We start from the raw sequence: 20,387 nt of genomic DNA on the forward strand, positions 1-20,387 counted from the left end.
CCTTTCCCAGCAACTTAGTAAAAAGCAATGTCTTCCTCTCACATATTCGCTAAAAACACCAGTGAACTCAGAAAAAAACAAAGCCTTTCGCGGCGGCATTTCCGGTCCACATCTTGCTCACATTACCCAAGTACGTAGGAGACGTCATAGTATTAAGTCAAAGCAAGGACCTCAGCAAGCTAGGCTTAGAATGCCTGTGCACATGCACCCTTAGGGGCCGATTCCGATCCGGGTCAGACAGCTCTCCGAGAGCTGTTTGTAGCCTTACCTTGCGACCGACTCGTACCTGGAGCCGGTCCGTCCGGGCGATGAAGTACGATGCGCATAACTGGCACAAATCCGACCGACACGTAGGCTGTTATTCAAGCTTCATTTTCCGTACGAGCCGTACCTCCGAACGCCGAACCGAGTCACCCGGAAGCAGTATCCACAGCAGTTTCCAGCCAGACAAGTACGATGCGCAAATCATACAAGCCGGACGGGTCGCCACGTACAGCACATCACAGCATCTGGAAAAGAAGCATATCAGGTACGATTCGCGCCAGAACACATTCCACGGCTACGAGACGGACCCAACAAGCAGCGTGTACGAGACAAACACATCATGAATCCCATCGCGCAGGTCATACCAGTACTGTACATCTGTGACCGGATCAGGAACAGACGCGGACGGCACAGACGGTAAGTCAGACACACACCACACAAACAAATGACACGTACCCGCAAAATGTCACACACGCACCCAGGGGATCCATATCCTGGCCACTAGCAACAGGCCACCATAGGGGTTGCATGGCCATCACCACTACCACCCCCACTCATAGGGGACCTGTTGCCCATCACTCTTGCCACCCCCACTCATAGAGCTTATGTTGGCCATCACTCCTGCCACCCCCACCCATAGGGCTTATGTTGCCCATCACTCCTGCCACCCCACCCATAGGGGTTCATGTTGCCCATTACTCCTGCCACCCCCACCCATAGGGACTATGTTGCCCATCACTCCTGCCACCCCCACCCATAGGGCTAAGGTTGCCCATCACTCCTGCCACCCCCACCCATAGGGTACCTGTTGCCTATCACTCCTGTCACCCCCACCCATAGGGCTTATGTTGCCCATCACTCCTGCCACCCCCACTCATAGGGGACCTGTTGCCCATCACTCTTGCCACCCCCACCCATAGGGACTATGTTGCCCATCACTCCTGCCACCCCCACTCATAGGACTTATGTTGCCCATCACTACTGCCACCCCCACCCATAGGGGTTCATGTTGCCCATCACTCCTGCCACACCCACCGATAGGGGACATGTAGCCCATCACTCCTGCCACCCATACTCAGAGGAGACCTGTTTCCCATCACTCCTGCCACCCCCACCCATAGGGACTATGTTGCCCAACACTCCTGCCAACCCCACCCATAGGATGGGTGATGCGCCACATATCCATTATACACAAATATTGGGTATGTCCGCCAAATACATCCCCCCTAACATCATGACAACAGTGTGTAGTCTGTGACAAATGCCCACAACAGTGAATATGACTTTGAACATACAATGTAACTACCATCACAAGTGTGACCAACAACTGAGTGTGGCCTACACAAGGCAAGCATCACTATAGCACTGTGTCAATGTGCACTAACACCCCCTCACTGTGTGGAACAAAAGTTAATTGTGGGGTTCCAAACTGCAGTAAATGTTGAGCATTGTGGTGATGGGGTCCAAAACCCCCCTCATCACAGTGACCAAAAGGTAAGTGTCATCATGGTCAAAGCTGCAAATGCCAAACAGCATGTATGATTCCTGGTCCCAACACATGAAACACTTTTGTGGCAAAGTAGTGGTTGTGTCCCATGCCCACAGAGATGTGGTGAGGCTAACATTGCAGTGAAAACCTAACATACTCTCGGCCATGTGCAGAAAGCACCACCCATGGGGGTGACATTGCATACAGTGTACAATGACACAAAAGCAGAAGTGACCATCACAAAGCATACACACATCTCGAAAATAGACACACAAATCAAAACATCCTGTGTAGACTGTAGGTGTCAGGTCACAAACTCCCATTCCATGGCAGCAATGGGACCTAACAACCAGGATGAATGTGCAGAATGATGTGATATGACTCACAGGGGCAGCAGGGAAAACATAAAAACAACATCCAGACAACGGCCTACATCAGCAATACCAATGCACTGGTGCAGATGCACTAACACAAACAGGCAACCTCACACTGCACATCTGACACAACGTGTGTGTGTGTCTCAGTATCCCCAGGCAAATACACAACACATGAGGGGGGCTGAACCACAGTGAGACAGCTGTGGACACAGTGCCATACAAAAGTAACCCATCCTTGGGTCCCCCTTAGTGGACAATCAGGCATTGTGAGATGAGAGGGAGCACAACAGACATGTGACACAAGCTGGAATGAACAGCAACTAACACAGCAAGAGACTGACACACAACAGCACTACCCACTGGACCAGACATTGGGGTGACACAAGCATGCATGACACCTCCACTGTGAAGACAAAGGTAGATGTCGTACAAACTGTGAAACTCAGACATGTGTCCTGTGCCACAAACGTACATCACACCTACACAAACACAAATCACTCAGCATGGCCCATCATCCAAGGGCAAACAGGAGCTAGGGGCCCATCCATGCAAACATTCACATCTGTCCACCCTCAACACCACACACCCTGAACTACACCAATGTGCATCTGTGAAGCCCACATGGACAGGTGACATTGCACTTTGGATAATGGCAGGAGAGCAGTATTGGTATTACTCGACCTATCTGCAGCCTTCGATACCGTACCTCACGACCTTCTTCTCGATCGTCTTTGGAGGTGCGGTATTGGGGGCAATGGTTCCGGTCCTACCTTACCAATAGTCAGCAAGCTGTTTGGTCCCCCCCATTTGAGGCCTTCATTCAAAGGATGAATGTGGGTGTTCCCCAGGGCTCCATCCTGAGCCCCACATTGTTTAATGTGTATGTGGCTCCTCTGGCACTGTTGGTTGAATCTTTTGGTGCCAGAATCGTCTCTTATGCAGACGACATGCAACTATTATTCACATGTGCCAAGGGTGAAGTCTTGGACGGGAAGATGATCAACCTTTTGCCTCTCGGCGGTGTTTAACTGGTTTAATGTTAACCACCTAAGATGCAACTCTGATAAATCAGAAATGATTTTTTTTCGGTTGTTTACTGGACGATGAATGGCGTGAATGGTGGCCATCTAATATGTCTCCCCCTACTGACCTGGCCACTACGGTTAAAAACCTGGGGGTTAAATTGGACAGTAATCTTTCCATGATTTCCCAGGTTCAATCTGTGGTGGGCACATGTTTTGGACTGATCAGGATGATGCGAAATTTCTTACCATTGCTTTCTTTGTCCCACAGGAAGATAGTTGTGCAAGCCTTGATACTCTCTCGGCTTGACTATGTTCTAGATCTGGGTCTCCCTGAATATCTACTTAATCTTCTTCAGGTGGCTCAGAATGCTGCTTCTCAAGCGAATTTTTTTTTTTTTTTTTAATTTTATGTTTTTTAGCTGACCGTCGCACTCACACGACTCCTCTTTTGAGAACACTCCACTGGCTTCCAGTACGTAAGAGGGTACTCTTTAAAGCACTGGTATTGGCCTTTAAGGCCTTTCACAACATCGGTGCTCCCAAGGGCTCGATGCCAACAGTATGTACCTTCACGCAATCTACGGTCCTCATCCTCCCGTTTGCTTTTTACTCCCAGGTTCTATCGCACCCGGCGGGGAGGCCGTTCCTTTCAGGTACTGGTGGCTGCACTCTGGAATGACCTTCGTACTGAGTTGCGCTGGGAAAATGATCTATTGTGCTTTCGTCACAAACTAAAAACACTGCTGTTCCCATGATCGGTGTATGTGGTGTGTGACGGCTGAGGGCCTTGTTACGGGTTTTTATAACTAGCGACGGTACACTCTTGGGAGTAGCCGTGCGCTCTACAAATACCCAGTAACATAACCTAACATAACATGCACCCATGACAAACACAGTAATGTTGGGAGGGACTAAGGTGCACAGACTCATCACACAAGGACAGTCTACAACCCTGGTGAATGACACACATACTTCACAGTATGCGGTACATGGCCATGACGTCAAAGCTCCCGTAACCTTCGGAATCCCTGCCACAGTCCCAGGACAATGCAGAAGCCAAGGAGAACCACAAGGCACACATGCTGACACTTGCAGCCCTGAACCGGACGAGTGGGAGCAGTCACACACACATACACATGTCTCAATCACTTAAAGGTACCACCTAGGGACAACTACATGATATTGTGAACAAAGAAGTGCATTGGGGACCCCTGACTGTGTCCCATCTGCGTCTGACCACATCATCACCACTCAGAACTGACAAATCCCAATGATGAAACACCAATTAACAGAAGTGTGTCATGCACCCACACATCTGGTAGCCCAGTACAAAGATGTGGGATGAACACAGTACAACTCAGCAAGCATCAACAGGAACATATCAAGGGAACACTGCCTGTGTATGAAAAGGGATATGGACACACACATGCTCACACAACACACACCATGGGCTTAGGCAATGTCACGGAACAACACACTTGAGGGGGCTAAACTCCTGTGGAAACTCAGTTGTGCCAAACATAGTCCCAGCAGGTCTCAGTCATGTCAGCAGAACACTTGGTCAGTCCGCCATCAGTTACCACCCAATGAAGGCTCTGGGTACGGGATTGTCCCTTAAGTCATCTGCACATACTCAATACATATGTCCAGCAAGTTGCACAGAGGACCCAGTTGCTCCTACACCAATGATGCCCACACCTGCAGGTCCAGTGGAGATGCGCCCACAGTCAGGGAAATAGACAAATTGGACAATGGGAAGCACATCATTTGTGCATGTGTGCAAGCCACAGATGTGACCATGCAAATTAAATGTTTACAGAGATGTTCACAAATTGTTAATCATGACACACCCAGTTAGCTGCAAAGGATGACCTGGATACCGACCAGAATAGGATACATATCTCATGGACCACATGGAGTACCTCACATCAACACCTCAGTATAACATTGGAAATCCAGCATTATAACTGAAAGGTCGTGGTAAACATCATTCACATAATGTACAGCTAAATCAAATTCACAAGGATAAATACAAAAGCTTTATTCAGCCAAATTTCAATGCAAATGCAAATGTCCCTTCAAAACAAAGGGCAATGGCCAGTCCATACCCAAATGTCAACAATGTGATTTGAGTGACAACTGTCACACGTTGCTTGCCTGCACTGGTGAGGACCGGGGTCATCCCCTCGGAGGGGCATACATGGGGGCAGGCCAGGCACCGCAGGGACAGGATCAGGGCTCAGCAGAAGGAGGCAGTGAAGGGGTGATGGGTGCAGGAGAGTCACTGGCAACTGCAGTGGAGGTGTCTGACATAGTGGGTGCAGTCACAACTGTGGGGCACAAGTCAGATGGGGTGGGTGCCGGCACAACTGCAGTGGGCAGGTCAGATGGAGTAGACTGGTCCCCACTGCAGTGCCCAAGTCAGACGGGGTGGTCGTGGATTCCACTGCAGTGCCCAACTCCATGGGAGCGGAATGGGGTTCAGGTGAGGTCGGCAGGACAGAGGGGGGGGGGGCCACGGTCCCCACATCAGTGACACAAACAGTCTGACTGGGGGGTGGGGGTGGAAGAGCATGTGGTGGGGGGAAGGGCCGGAGCATTTTGGGGATGGTGTATCTGTGGGTGGGAGAACCTGGGGCAGGGTCTGGTGGGGGAACCTCTGGAGTGGTGGCCTGGGGGATGGAGGACGGAGACTGTGTCGTGGAGCTGCGGGACGGGGCTGGGGTCTTGCTCTTCCGGCTCCAGGGGGACTTGCGGGTGGGGGCCTCAGTCTGAGTGCGCCTGAGGGAGGGGGTCGGGGTGTGAGGGGCACTCCCCTCTGTGTGTGGGGACTTCCTCTTCCCCTTGTAAGCTGGATCTGCTGGATCGGTGGGGAAGAGGCCATGGTCACAGAGGAAGAGCTTCTTGGGAGATAGGGTTGCAGGTGAGGCAAGGGAAGGGGTCTTGGAGGGAGAGGTATCAGAGGACTGCGGAGTGGTTGTGGATGCCTGTGTGTGTGTGTTTGCAAACCATCCCCTGTGAGTGTGGTATCCGACCCCTGAGTTTGCTTGTGTGCACGTCTAGTCCTTGGTTTGGGTGTTTGTGTGCTGCCTGTGTCTGTGGGTTTGGGTGAATGTGCTGGTGTGTGTGTGCGCTTGGGACAGGTAGGGTGCTAGGAATCGTGGATGGGGCAGGGGTAGGAGGGGTGAGGGACTGTTGGAGGAGGGACACTGCTGCCGTCAGGCAGGAGGCCACGGACTGATTGGTCCTCTGTAGGGCAGACATGCCCGATGAAATGCCCTCCATGAACGACACCAGTTGTGTCAACCGACTGGTGTGTGCATGGAGGACACTCAGCATTGATGTCTGCCCTACATGGATCTGTCTAAGCAAGTCCACAGACTCCACACTCAGGGCAGCAGGGGACACAGGGGCGGGGGGTGTGGTGCCTGGCACAAAGGAGACATGCTCCCGAACACGGGAGCCTCCAAGGACCTCTGGGATGGGAGCCGATGGGAGGGTGGTGATAGTGGTGGTGGTGGCGGGGGCGGGGACAGCATCACTAGTTGGGGTTTGGTGGCTGCTGACACCCGCCTCCACAAGGGAGTCATCCTCCGAGCTGCTGTGGCCCTCAGCTGGGGTGGATGGTGCTGAGGACTCCTCGGTGTGGCTCCACTCGCCCTCCGTGCCACTGGGTCCCTCCAACTCCTCGCCTTCTGTCCCAGTCAGGCTCTGTGGCTCCTCCTGGTCCGTGGAGCTGTCCTCTCCTGTGGCTGTGGAAGTATCTGGATAGAATTAGGAAACAAAGAACAACATCAGTCACCAGCACTGAACACACACACCACAGTGAGTACATTACATCACAGGGCAAGCCCTGGCATCATCAGCTGAACAATGCTCAAAGTGCTCACACTGTTTAGAATAAGCCAATTGTCAGTCTCACCATTAACCATGGCACTCATATCCCTCCTGGACTTGCACCCATATGTCTGGTGCATGTTGGATGCTAATACCCCAATGTGCAGACATGCACCACCTACACATTTGTTGGACATGCAAGTGACCATGTAGGAGTATGTCACTATACACACATCTCTTGCCACTGACTCAGTACAGGTGTCAGGATGAAGGGATGGCCAGAGTCTCATTTCACATGCTTGTGATGCATACCAGCAACACACACACTATGATGTTCTCATGTCCTGATAGTCAATACCACAATGGGGTGTATGGAACACATTTGAGCCCAATGCATGATCACTCATAGCAAGATAAATGCCATGGCATTGGCATGCCTGGAAAGTCAGTCATCACTGTCTCCTGTCACAAGGGCAGGGCATCCAGACAACAACTGTATGCACTGTGTCATAATCGTAGGTCATGGGTAAAGCAAACTGTGCAGCTCACAATTGCACTTGTCCATCCCGTGCAAACAACATATCCCGGACCCAGATGACCCCACATCATACAAAACAGACATATGAGTCTCTGCGAACACAAATCCCTGTACATGAGCACATCACAGTCTGCTGTGCATGAAACACAGCTGCCGGAAGTTCACAGTTGCATACACCATTGTCAAGTGATCACACACCTATATGTCACACAGGTATTGTCTCTCATAGCCACATCTCAGATGTCCTGCTGACCCTCAAACTCATGAACACCCCAGTTGTCCTGAAAAGGAAGCCACACCACAATGACACAGAGGCAGACACCTGAAGGCACATGTCACTAAGCACAACCTGTAAGGTGATACACAGGAGTGGGATTACAGAGTAGGCATGACTGCCCAGGTCTACGTGAAACAGTGTATAGCCCTGGACAGTAGTCAGGTGGCTAAGCAAGTGTGACACACTTGATATACATACTCCTGAGGCCCACAATTTGGAGTCCCCTGCGGCATGGGTGTGTTTGAAATACCCCAGGCACATGTGGCGAGTCAGACCAGCAATTGGAACACATATAAAGGGCACACACAGATCACATGTCAGATCTCAGGCAATGTGTAAACAATTGACCCACCCATGAAACACAAAACAGAGTCACTGTAACAGATGCTGTCCGGAACCTGAAGCATAGCTGACTGCAGGGACACAGTGCCCTAGTGACACAAGCCACAGACTGTTAGGTCCACACCTGTGGATCAGATGAGGAGTGTGCATCACACAATTGGGGGACATGAGTCCTGGACTACAAGACCTACATAATGTGGAAGTGTGACCAGGCCAAAAGATTGCAAATAGCATGTCAGACATGGTACACAGATTAGGCATGGACTTATCCCCTCTTTGCTGCTGTCTGGCCTTCAGCTGCCCATCTAGGTCCGGGAAGACCACCGCCAGAATCCTGAGAATGTGGGGGGTCAGGGTCCGGTGTCTGCCCCTCCTGCGAGGAGGCGACCGCTTCAGCTGGACCCTTGCGATCCTCCGGGTCCAGCCCCGAAGGTCCTGCCACCTCGTCTGGCAGTTGCGGATCCAGCGCTTGTAGACCCCCACTGATCGAACTGCCCGGGCGATGGTCAGCCAGATCTCCTGCTTCTGGTGGGCATCAGCCTGTGAGGATGACAAAGTTAAAAGTCCATTAACACACATACCCCATATTTGTGCTGCACACAGTTGGATATACATGTCATAATCACAATGGAAAATGAGTTTCACAGGTAGTGCACCCATGGAAATGGACAAATGCCCTGCATGTCTGACATGTTCACATTGCCTGGGAAGTTGAAGCTTGCACAAATGCTCTTTTGCTGCAGAACACCTGTTTATTACATGAAAGTACTCAGTGAGTACGCTTGCCACTGGTGAACACACTGCTAGTCAGACAACATACACAATTAGGAAGGCAGTGGACTGCACACTCACCTGCTCCCCTGGTTTCCCAAACAGCTTGCTGTACTGCGGAAGGAGCCCGTCCAGCAGGGCCTGGTTCTCCACCTCAGTGAAGGCTGGGGCCCTTTCCAGAGTACGTGCCATAGCAGTAGCCAGAGGATGCAGAGACAGCAGCAGTGGTATCAGAGATGGGGTCCAGTAGCGTGTAGTGCAGGCCAGTGAGCTCCCTGGGGGCCAGCCAGCCTTATATCTGTACTGCAGAGGCAGAATCTGTGCCATGTGTCCCAAGTGATCGGTCCAACAAGGTTGCATTCTATGAATCTGGCCAATCCATGGAATTGTACGACTCGTACACGTCTTCTGCATCGTTCAAATCTTCACCTTCATAAAACCCTAGAAATTGCAACATTGTTGTAGGCATCCAACTGAATTTCCAGCGCACAACTTGTACACGTTTTGAATCCGCATCCGTCTCCATGACAGTCCAGAGCCAATGGGTGCGCACGGCTCGGTCAACTGACTGTAAAACGCGTATTTTGAAAATCCTCACGCACCCGTCTCCATACGATTCAATGGCCAAGGCGTGCGCAGGGCTCGGTCCATGCCTGCATGACGCGTATGCATGATAGTCACCCGCATCGGTTCTCATTGCAGTCAATGGCTAAGCGTACGCACGGCTCGGTCCTGAACTGTGCAATGCGTACACATGATAGTCACCCGCATCGGTTCTCATTGCAGTCAATGGCTAAGCGTACGCACGGCTCGGTCCTGAACTGTGCAATGCGTACGCATGATAGTCACCCGCATCGGTTCTCATTGCAGTCAATGGCTAAGCGTACGCACGGCACGGTCCTGAACAGTGCAATGCATACACATGATAGTCACCCGCATCGGTTCTCATTGCAGTCAATGGCTAAGCGTACGCACGGCTCGGTCCTGAACTGTGCAATGCGTACGCATGATAGTCACCCGCATCGGTTCTCATTGCAGTCAATGGCTAAGCGTACGCACGGCTCGGTCATGAACTGTGCAATGCGTCTCTGTAGAAGTCACCTGCGTCGTTTGACATTGGTGTGACTTTTTGACGGCTTCAACACACAATTACTTGCCAGGGACTCAGGTGCACACCTACCACACTACTGCATGTGTCACACTGTGTCCTATGGCATGTAAGGCTGCATTAATTGTGTGTTTGGGGGGGGGGGCAACATTTGGTTTGTTGTGTGGCACTTTTGTGCAGCCACTCCCGGGCTGTGCACGTGTTCATGGGGACAGAATCTTTTGTGTGTTGTGCACATTACCACTGTGATGTGCAACTGTACAGTTATGGTCATGAGTCATGGACACAGTTGCAGGTTGGTTATGTTTAGGACATGTCACATGCACCCTGAGTCCTGGGTGTGATGGTATGTGCGTCACAGTGAGACCTATAGACACAATTCTGATGTACACCCACAGTTTGTGTGCATGTTGTGTCTCAGATGTGGCTGATCAAATGTGCCCAATGGGAGACAGTCTCCACATCCAAGTGGTTTGTGCATCAACATTGATGTGTGTGTGTGTCGACGAGACGTCCATGTAGGGCCTGCAGAGACAACAGTGGGCACTACCTGTGGGACTCACAGTTGTTTTGTGGCGTGTACATGATACGCCATGTCATGCCAGTGTCCATGTGGCAATACAGGGACCCTGGGTATCTGCATGTCAAAAAGCTGTGATGCCTGGGAGACATCAGGCCTCACTTGTCACTGAGATGTGTGTTTGTAACATGACAGCAGTACATAGGTACTGCGACACAGCCCAATGATTGGCCGTTGCACTACATGGAACTTATGTAGACATGTGGACTTGAGATGTGAGGTGATGTGCATGTAGGTGACATACGTGTCCATACCCAACAGCACACCCCTCAGTACATTGTGTATTGTCATGATGTATCATGTGATACTTTGCTTGGTCATAGCCACATGGGTGGATGAATCGACAATCTTCCTTTGTTCATCTCTGTACTGCAGGGCTCCAGCTGTCCATAGACCATTCCCAGACCTTGTAACCATGCAGGAACGCGACTGCATCCGACGGTACCGCTTCACCAGGCCAGTGATTGAGGAGTTGGCGGAGCAGTTGGCGCCACATCTGCTACCTGGCCGGACATACCCTACAGCACTGACCCAAGAGGTGAAGGTGATGTCAGCCCTGCACTTCTTTGCTACTGGTACCTTCCAGTACACTGTGGCTACTGCTGGTGGTATGTCGCAAACTATGTTCAGTCGTGTGCTACGCGATGTCTTGGAGGGCATGTTGCATTTCCTTGACCTGTACATCAAGTTTCCTAGCCAAGGTCAACTCACTGACATAAAGGATGCTTTTTATACACTTGGGAGGATGCCGAGCGTCATCGGATCTATTGATGGTACACATGTGGCCCTGGTACCACCACGGGCACATGAGCAGGCATACCGGAACAGGAAACATTTCCACTCCATCAATTTTCTGGTGGTATATCTTGCAGACATGTGTATCACACGTGTGTGCACGTTTCCCCGGTTCTGCGCACGATGCCTACATCATGAGGAGTAGTCGCATTGCAACGCTGAAGACACAGATGCCAGACCAGCGTGCCTGGCTTGTTGGTGTGTACTGAATGTTTACCATTGTGTGTGTGTTTGGCAATGTTGTATTCCACCCTCTTTCAAAACTCTGCTAAGTGTTCAATTGTTTGTATGTAGGTGACTCCGGATACCCCAACATGCCGTGGTTGCTGACACCCCTCAGGAACCCTGTGACACCAGCCAAGATGTGCTACAATGAGGCACATGGTCGGACCAGGAGGGTGATTGAGCGGACCTTTGGTCTCCTGAAAAGCTGCTTCCGCTGCCTGGAGAAGACCGGAGGGGCCCTCCCATATGACCCTGTAAAGGTGTGAAAAATTATCCTTGTATGCTGCATGCTACACAACATGGCAGTGCGGAAGAAGTTGCCTCTCATGCAGGATGACGATGACTTACCTCCGCCACCTGTGGAGGATCCAGGCCTGGGCCACGATGCCAGTGATGATGATGATGAGGGTGACGTCCGCAGACAGCTCATCAACAACTTCTTCACCTGAATGTGAGTTTACAGGGTTATGTCAATGTATTGAGTTAGCATGAAATGTGTTGGGGCAGCTCTGTTGCTGTTTGAGTGTGTCTGTGTGCTGAATGCGTGCAGTGATGTGTCCTTTCAGGTGGTCTGTACTCCACAATAGTGTCGAACTGCTAACTTGTTTCTGTGTAGGTTTCTTTTGACATGTTTTGTGCATGTGTATTGCATTTCTCTCCTGTTCTGCTGTGCTTTTGGCTGTGTCTTATGTCTGTCCTTCCCAGGGTACTTTGCCAGTTGTTTGGTCAACACTGACCCCCAACACCCAGAATCCAACACCAGGGTGGAAGTTGTCATTTCCCATCAAGTGATGTACCACACTCCCCTGGACTTCCATTCCCCGACACTTTGTGACCGTGTGTCCACTGTAACGTAGAATTACCTTGCAACTGTTGTGGAATAAACATGTTGCTGATGTGTAATGAACCTGTGCTACGCTTTGTTATGTGTGTTGTCTGTCTTCCCACATCTGACTGACATTGCTTACCTCACCTGTGGGATTGTTACCACTGGCTGTGGATAGGTGTGGTGTCTGTGCATTCCAATGTATTTCAGGTCAACATCATTGTGTGGGATGAGTTACATGGCCATGGTGAGTATGTGTTGTGGTGCCATAGTGGTGTGTCTCCCTCACATGTGTCACATCACCATGACTCACATAACGGTGATCACATTGCTGTAGTATTTGGCATGCACTGTGTTTAGCAGATCAACATCTCCATGACACATAACAAGTTGGAATCACAACAGAGGCAAGTATAGTGTACTGGTGAGTTTATTTACAAACATGTGTGAGGATAGTGCACAGGATGGTGTGTGCTGTACATTGGGTTTTGAATCCAAAGTTCACAGTAGAGTTGGAAGTGTTGGTAGCTAAAATGTCCAGAGTAAAGTCCACAGTCATCTGCTACATTGGACCAACATGAACCCTCCATGTCATGTAGGCGAGTTGTGTTAGATACAAGGTCAACGGGTTGCGCACAAAGAACATTTTCCAGAACAGGTTTAGAGTCCCTGGGGGATGTGCATCGACATCTGCGTCTCACTTGTCCTTCTTCGGACGACCCCTCTTCTTCTTCGGGGGAGGATCCTCCGGTGCAGGCGTCTGCGGTGCAGAGGACTCTCCGCCAGAGTCATCCTCCCTCCCTGTGGCACTGGCAGATCTTGCGACAACAGATGTTGTGGCCACACAGGGAGGTGTGGACATGTTGGTGCTTATCTGGCGGAGGCATTGGAGTATGTCCCGATGCACCGCAGTAAGTGCATCCCACTTTGCCTCCATGCTGGCATGATGGGCAGCCTGCTCCTGTTGAATGTCCTTGAGGATCCCCACTACCTGGCTGAATCCTCCGGTGCTATCCTGGTACGCATCTATGATGCGTGCCAGTTGGGGGTCATCATGCAGTCCTGACCCCTCTGCAAGCCGCGCCCTCTGCCTACCACACCTCCCAGCACCCCTAGCAACACGGGCAGGACCTGCGGCGGCACGCACAGGTGACACTGGGCCCCCTTGGGTGTTGTTACTGGTGGTGTTGTCTGTACCTTCCTGGGGGTCCTGTGTCCCTGTGCTGTTGGTATTCTGTGTCCTTGGTCTGTCCGTGTTGGCGGGGTGCCCTGTCTGTTGCCAAATGCTGGAGGCGTGGGTACTGGGGGTGCAGATGTTTGTACTGCTGGTGTTGCATGATGACTCACACCGGAGGTGCCAGGTTGTTCTTCGTCATCTGAAGAGGACAGAGACTGATCCACACCAGAGAGCTGAGGGTCCACCAGAGTCTGGGACAGGGACTCCTCTTCATTTGCTGCTGTGTCCCCAGCACCACCTGTGTTTGGAAGAGACACACAATGTAAGTTATGTTTCTACAGGCATCAATGGTTCACATACATGACATTTTCTACTGTACGTCAGGATGCGTGCCTGTACACTGCTTTGTCCAAAGTTGTCACCGACAGAGATTGATATTGTTGTGGCACATTGCCCAGCCAACATGAAACATTTCAATGTGCATGTCTAAGTGTGTGCATTGTCGTACTTTAGAATTTGGGACCGCGTAGGAGGCAGGGCCCTACCCCTGTCTATCCCGGTAATAGTGAACCGCAAATGGTTAATGCGGTATGTACAAGTGCTTTGTGTAACGTTTTAGCTATGAATGCACTGTGTATACGCTATTTCACATCACTACGTGGGTTCCATTTTGTATCGGTGGCCATCTTATGGTTGCCCTCACATAGGCTATATAGCATGAAGCGAATACGGGCCTTTTAGAGCACATGTGCCTTTCTTTGACTTTTCTGTGACCTGGGCAGCTTGGCTCCGCTGCCCCAGGTCAAACTGGTCTCACGAGTTCCCCGTCCTCTGGCCACCTGTGATTAGCATCAGGGCTTGACACACCATAAAGTCTGTTCATCCTACACGAGCCTCCAGCTAATCTCTTTCGCACCTGACTGTTCCTGCTTTATGGCTTGTTTCCCAAACAGGAGATGCTCATGTTTATTGGGGCCTATCGATATCTGATGTGGGATCTGAGCCTTGCTGTGTAAATAATTGCGGGCTGGCTTAACTGGAATGTGGGATGGTCATCATGACTCTGCCTTTTCGTTTGAAATGTATACATGTAATGGCCATATCGTAAACTAAGGAATGTATGCCTGAGGCAGAATATTCTGTATTTAAGAAGAAGCCCGTTTCTGTGATTTTCAACAGTCTCCTGAGAACATACACGCTGTTGTACTTCTAGGATACCTGTAATTGGTCTGCAGCCAATAATCTGATCTTTGACTTCACCCAGAAGACTCTGTGTTTCTGTAGGTCTGAAACAGGAAGAACCCTGAAGTCATAGGGTGTGTTCCCCTGCACCGCTGGGCTTAAAATACCCAGTACTTCAGTTGGCGCCCAACTCGGGACGATTTCAGCGGTACCGGTCCAAGCCAGAGGTTCGTGAGGAGCTTCGTGTGGAAATTCTGGAGGAAGGCTGCCACTTCATCGACCCTTGCATGTCGACGTGGTCCGAAAGTCTTTTCTGCGAGGTTCTCCACGTCCCGACGGCTACGAAGGACTGCTGCCCTGATTAATCGCCCTGTTTTGGACCCTTGACGATTTTGGTAGAGCGAAACAATCGAGAGAGTCTTCTGGTGACGCCATTGATCATCGATATTCAGTTAAGTATAAGTGGAGCGTCTTCCAATTTGTTTGGTATCCTCCGGAATAATTTTGGTTTATTTGGAGTTTGCAAACCCCAAAGCCAGAGGACTCGTGTATTCACGAGACTATCGTAATCGATAATCCTTTGAAGTTTGGAACTAGACTAGTGAGCGAAGATGCCTGGTGCTAGTGTATTTGGTAATTGGTTTTGTTTGAGTTGTAGAAGGGATTTCCAGTTAGAGGATTCATGTCCGGTTCCTCCAATTGGAACTCCAACTTATGAGCTTTATGTAAAACATGGCGTGGGCCCCATTGCATATAATGAAATATGGATCCGATACACCAGAAAGGACGGTGTTTTAAAATGGCCCCAAAACGGTAGTTTCAATACAGATATCTTAGATAATTTGGAAGTGAAATTGTTTAAAAAGAAAGCCCGGCCGGCGATGTTTGATTCTTTACGCCTATGGCGAAAGGAAGCCAAACAGAAGGAAATTAAGCTAGCGAAAAGAAATAAGAGAGAGAGAGGTATGTCAGTGATACAAGCAGCTGTGCAATTCAAAGATAATGAGGAGGAACAAATGAATGAGCAATTGCACAGACAGCGCAAACTAGGGATTGATAAATGTTACCCTGTTTTGTCACCCCTTGTGCAAGATGAGACAAAAGAGAACGAGAAAGATTCCCTAATGTCCCATTTGTTAAGTTCGCCACCCCCATATGCGCAAAACGCCACCGCACCTCCACAGCTTGTAAATGCGCAGCCTCCAGTAAATATGCCGCAAGCCTTCCCACAGGCGCCAGCTCCTCTTCAGCTGGCTCCTATCCCTGCAGTGCAGCCCTCTCAAGGGCCGCCAGTTTTGCTACCTGTTACCCCCGCGCTTCCTGCGACTTTGTCTAACACGCCAGCGGCTTCCCCTGGTGCTCCTTCTTACACTACCCAGGTACCTGTATCTGAATCTGTTTTTCTTCCCTCTGTCTATCCCCCCGTTTTTGCCTCAACTTCTCCTTCAGCACGACAACGACTAGCTAATGTAGTTACTAGTCTAATGTCGCCTCTCTTTGGGTCATCTGGTGCGACTCCTGCCTTACAGCGTAAGCAATTGCGCAGTCAGCTGCCTGATTCTGACGAGAAAGAGGTGTTAGATCATCTGGCACGTAGGTGGATTGGTTTCCCTTCATGCTATGATGTGGAATCAGTTGTTGATGTGTTTCATCAATGGGATGCCCCGAAACAGAGGTATGTGTTCGAGAAAATGTGTGAAATTCCCTGTGAGGAATTGGATGATCATGGTAGAGATCCAAGCCCGCAGGAGTTGTGTCAGGTGAGATTCGATTTTGGAAAAGGTACGATTGTGGGCCCCGATGTCAATAGAGCAGTTGCGATCTTATTATCCTTGAGGAATGATGATTGTCAACAGCCGTTGTTTACACAAGATTTCCCTGTGGGGAGAAAGGGAAAAGCGCGACAATACCCTATGAGAGAAGTCCCTCCGGTATGGAAGGAAGCTGTTGCGGCTGATGCCGCTCATGGTATTGCTGCTATGCCAGCACATTTTCAGCGTGTTTGGGTGCATGTCCCATGGAAGCGATCTGAGGTGTTAGCGCTCAAGCAGACATTGCCTGATCCCCGTAAAAACCCTGCAGGATATTATAAGGAGTTATCACAAACTGCAGAATCATGTGTCATGAATCTAGCCGATATAGATATGTTGTTTGGGAATGTTGTTCCACAGCCTTTATGGGGATCCATCTGTAATACGGATCATGCTGCAGAGCTAGGGGGTACATGGGCTAATATCGTTGCTGCAGACGCTAGACAAGTTGGTGGTGCGAAACCTGAGCCTTTGGTAGCAGAGCTCCCTGGTAGAATTATTACCTACATGAAAACTATAATGCCTGCGATGCGCGTAAATTGGGATAAACTATCCGCATGTAAACAGAAGAAAGATGAGACAGTGTCTGATTTCTTTACCAGGTTTGAAGAAACGTTTATCGACCACAGTGGTCAAGACATGAGCACTGAAGGTGGCCAACGGTTATTTGTTGATAAATTTGTGCAGAATCTACTTCCCGAGTTGTGTAAGAAATTAAAAGATTCAGAAAGTTCTTGGGCTGTTTCCTCTTCAGCGCAAATACTGGCTACTGCACAGTATTATGAGAATAGAGACAAAGATGAGAAGGATAGAACAGATAAGAAAACGAAAGAACTAAAGACAAAGGTCCTTTTACAGCAGGCCTATCCGCCACGTGGAGGACAGAGTAACTATAGGCAAACACAAGGTATCTATCAGCAGCCCCAACAGTTTCAGAATAGTCAGCAAATGAATGGGTATTATCAACCACGAATCCCTGTAGGTCCCAACCAATGTTCATATTGCAAAGAGGAAGGTCATTTTAAATATAGTTGCCCTAAATTAATGCAGCGTAACAGTAATGTGTATGGCGCAAGAGGTAGAGGTGGTCAGCAAGCTCCTAGAGGCAGGGGGCGTGGAAATGCTCCCCAGAACGCGCGTCCTCTTCCGCCTCAAAATACCATAAATAGTTTTGATCAGCAAGCCAACGCGACTGGTAATACAGCTCAGTACTACAATAATGATTATTATGCAGAAGACGACAATGTAGGAGATAATGATTACTAGGACAGCCATAGACAGAGAGAGGGAGTTGTTTCAGTGCCAGTGGATCAGAGCGGACCTTATGTTAAAGTAACTACAGCAAATGTAACGGAGCCCTTTCTGCTGGATACTGGTGCTGCAAAGAGTTCAATTATGCATTCAAAACTCCCTGGCGCGCCTATGTCTGGCGAAATAAATGTCTCAGTAGGTTTTTCTGGCGCCCCAGTTAGGAACCCGATTTCTAGTCCTATGTCACTTTCTGTTGGACCTTGTGAGCTAAAAGCACCCCTCATTCTAACAACAGGTTGTGGTGAAAATTTACTGGGATTAGATTTGCTAAAAAGATTGCATGCGACGCTATATTGTTCTCCCTCAGGAGTACAACTTACATTAGGTAAGAAAGTGATTTCCCCGATGTATTTGTCTAAAAATGCAATGCCACCTGAATTGTCATCCCTTCCGGATGTCCTTTGGGCTACTGGTCCCAATGATGTGGGTCTTCTGGAAATACCGCCATATGTGGTCACTTTAAAAGCCAATATCAGATTGCCACGTATTCCCCAGTACAAGATCTCCAATGAAGGTCAGAAAGCATTGTTAGCAATTGTCAGTGATTTGATTAAAAAGGGTGTAATTGAAGAGACAAGAGGCAACGTTTGCAATAGTCCTGTTTTACCTGTCTTAAAACGAACGGACCCTTCACAGCCACCTGTTTACAGATTTGTGATTGATCTTAGAGAGGTTAATAAGATTGTTGTACCACAGTTTCCAGTTGTCCCTGATATAACTGCCTTGTTAACCATGATTCCAGCCTCCGCTGCATGGTTCTCAGTGATCGATCTGAAGAATGCCTTCTTTAGCATCCCAATTGCAGAGGAGAGCAGAGACATTTTTGGCTTTAGTTTAGGAGGTCGCAGCTTCCGCTTTAAACGCGCTCCCCAGGGCTACTGTGAAAGTCCATCAATATGGGAACCCTGATCTGGACACCTCCCTTGTCAGTACATGGGTCAGGGAAGCCTTAGACATATTGGCCCCGATTAAACCTTGTAAGGTGGTGAGGAATAAACCATCTGCACCCTGGTTCAATACGGAGCTTCGTTGCGAAAAGAGTCAATGTAAGAGACTTGAGCGTATTTGGAGAAAGAATTATGACTCCACTGCAAAAGAAGTTTATAAGATAGCCCTAAAAAAATTCCATACATTAAAACGTAAGGTTATGAGAGATTACATGGCTAAACAAATTATGAACACAGACAATCCTTCCAGAGAGATTTTCAGGATAGTGGAGGGCTTTCTGAAACCTATAGCCATTAAGAGTTCTATCACACCTTCCCTGGATCTATGTGAGCAACTGGCCACTTTTTTTCAGGACAAAATTTTGACGATCTATTCCACCTTTCCTTCAACCGGTATTCGTGATCTACCTCTGACTAGTACTGCAGCCAATTGGACATCTTTTCGCAGATTTGAGAAGGCAGCCTCTCTGAAGGAACTTCAGGAAATTAAGTCTGGCTCCCCTCTGGACCCCTGCCCGGCCAGAGTGTTTAAACTCCTAGGTCCTCTTCTTAACGATTCCTTGAATTCACTTTGGAATTCTTCCTTGGAAGCGGGTATCGTCCCATCGGAATGGAAAAAGGCACTGGTCCGACCTATTCTTAAAAAAGAAGGTGCTGACCCTTCGGAACTTAAACATTTCAGGCCCATATCACTATTGCCAGCCCCTGCAAAAATCCTTGAAAAAGAAGTCCAGAGACAACTCTCGGACTTCCTTGAATCCAATAATCACCTCCATGATTCACAATCAGGATTTAGGGCTGGTTATAGCACGGAAACTGCTCTACTGGAAGTCACCGAGTCGATCCGTGAAACCCTGGATCAAGGCAGATGTGCAATGCTGGTTTTGTTGGACCTATCTGCAGCGTTCGACACGGTTTCCCATGAGATTCTCCTACATAGATTACACCGAATAGGAGTGACTGGGACCGTGTTGAATTGGTTTCAGTCTTTCTTGGAGGGGAGGTCACAACAGGTTGCCATACACCCTCATGTTTCCAGTTCTAGATCCTTGGCGCAGGGGGTGCCACAGGGCTCGGTATTGAGTCCGACGCTCTTCAATGTCTATCTCGCACCCCTTGCTGCCATCATTGAGAAATGGTGGGTACGAGTTGTCTCGTATGCAGACGACACGCAGCTGATCTTCTCCTTTAAGGAAAATAGTGACATAGCTTTTATTAACTTTAAGCAATGCCTATTAAACATCTCCTCCTGGATGACTGAAAATTGTCTTAAGCTAAATGCTGATAAGACGGAGGTACTATTCTTCAACCAACCTTCTCCTCCTCGGACGGAGCTGTGGTGGCCAGCAGAACTGAACCCGCCCCCAACACCGGTAACGGCAGCTAGGAATCTAGGGGTCAGGTTTGACTCGCAACTGTCTGGCAAGGCTCAAGTCATGCATATCTCCTCCCAATGCTTTTGGAGATTGAAGACACTTAGAAGATTCCTACGCTTCCTTCCTATG

Source organism: Triturus cristatus, chromosome 1_1, assembly GCF_964204655.1.
Source record: "Triturus cristatus chromosome 1_1, aTriCri1.1, whole genome shotgun sequence".
NCBI lineage: Eukaryota > Metazoa > Chordata > Amphibia > Caudata > Salamandridae > Triturus > Triturus cristatus.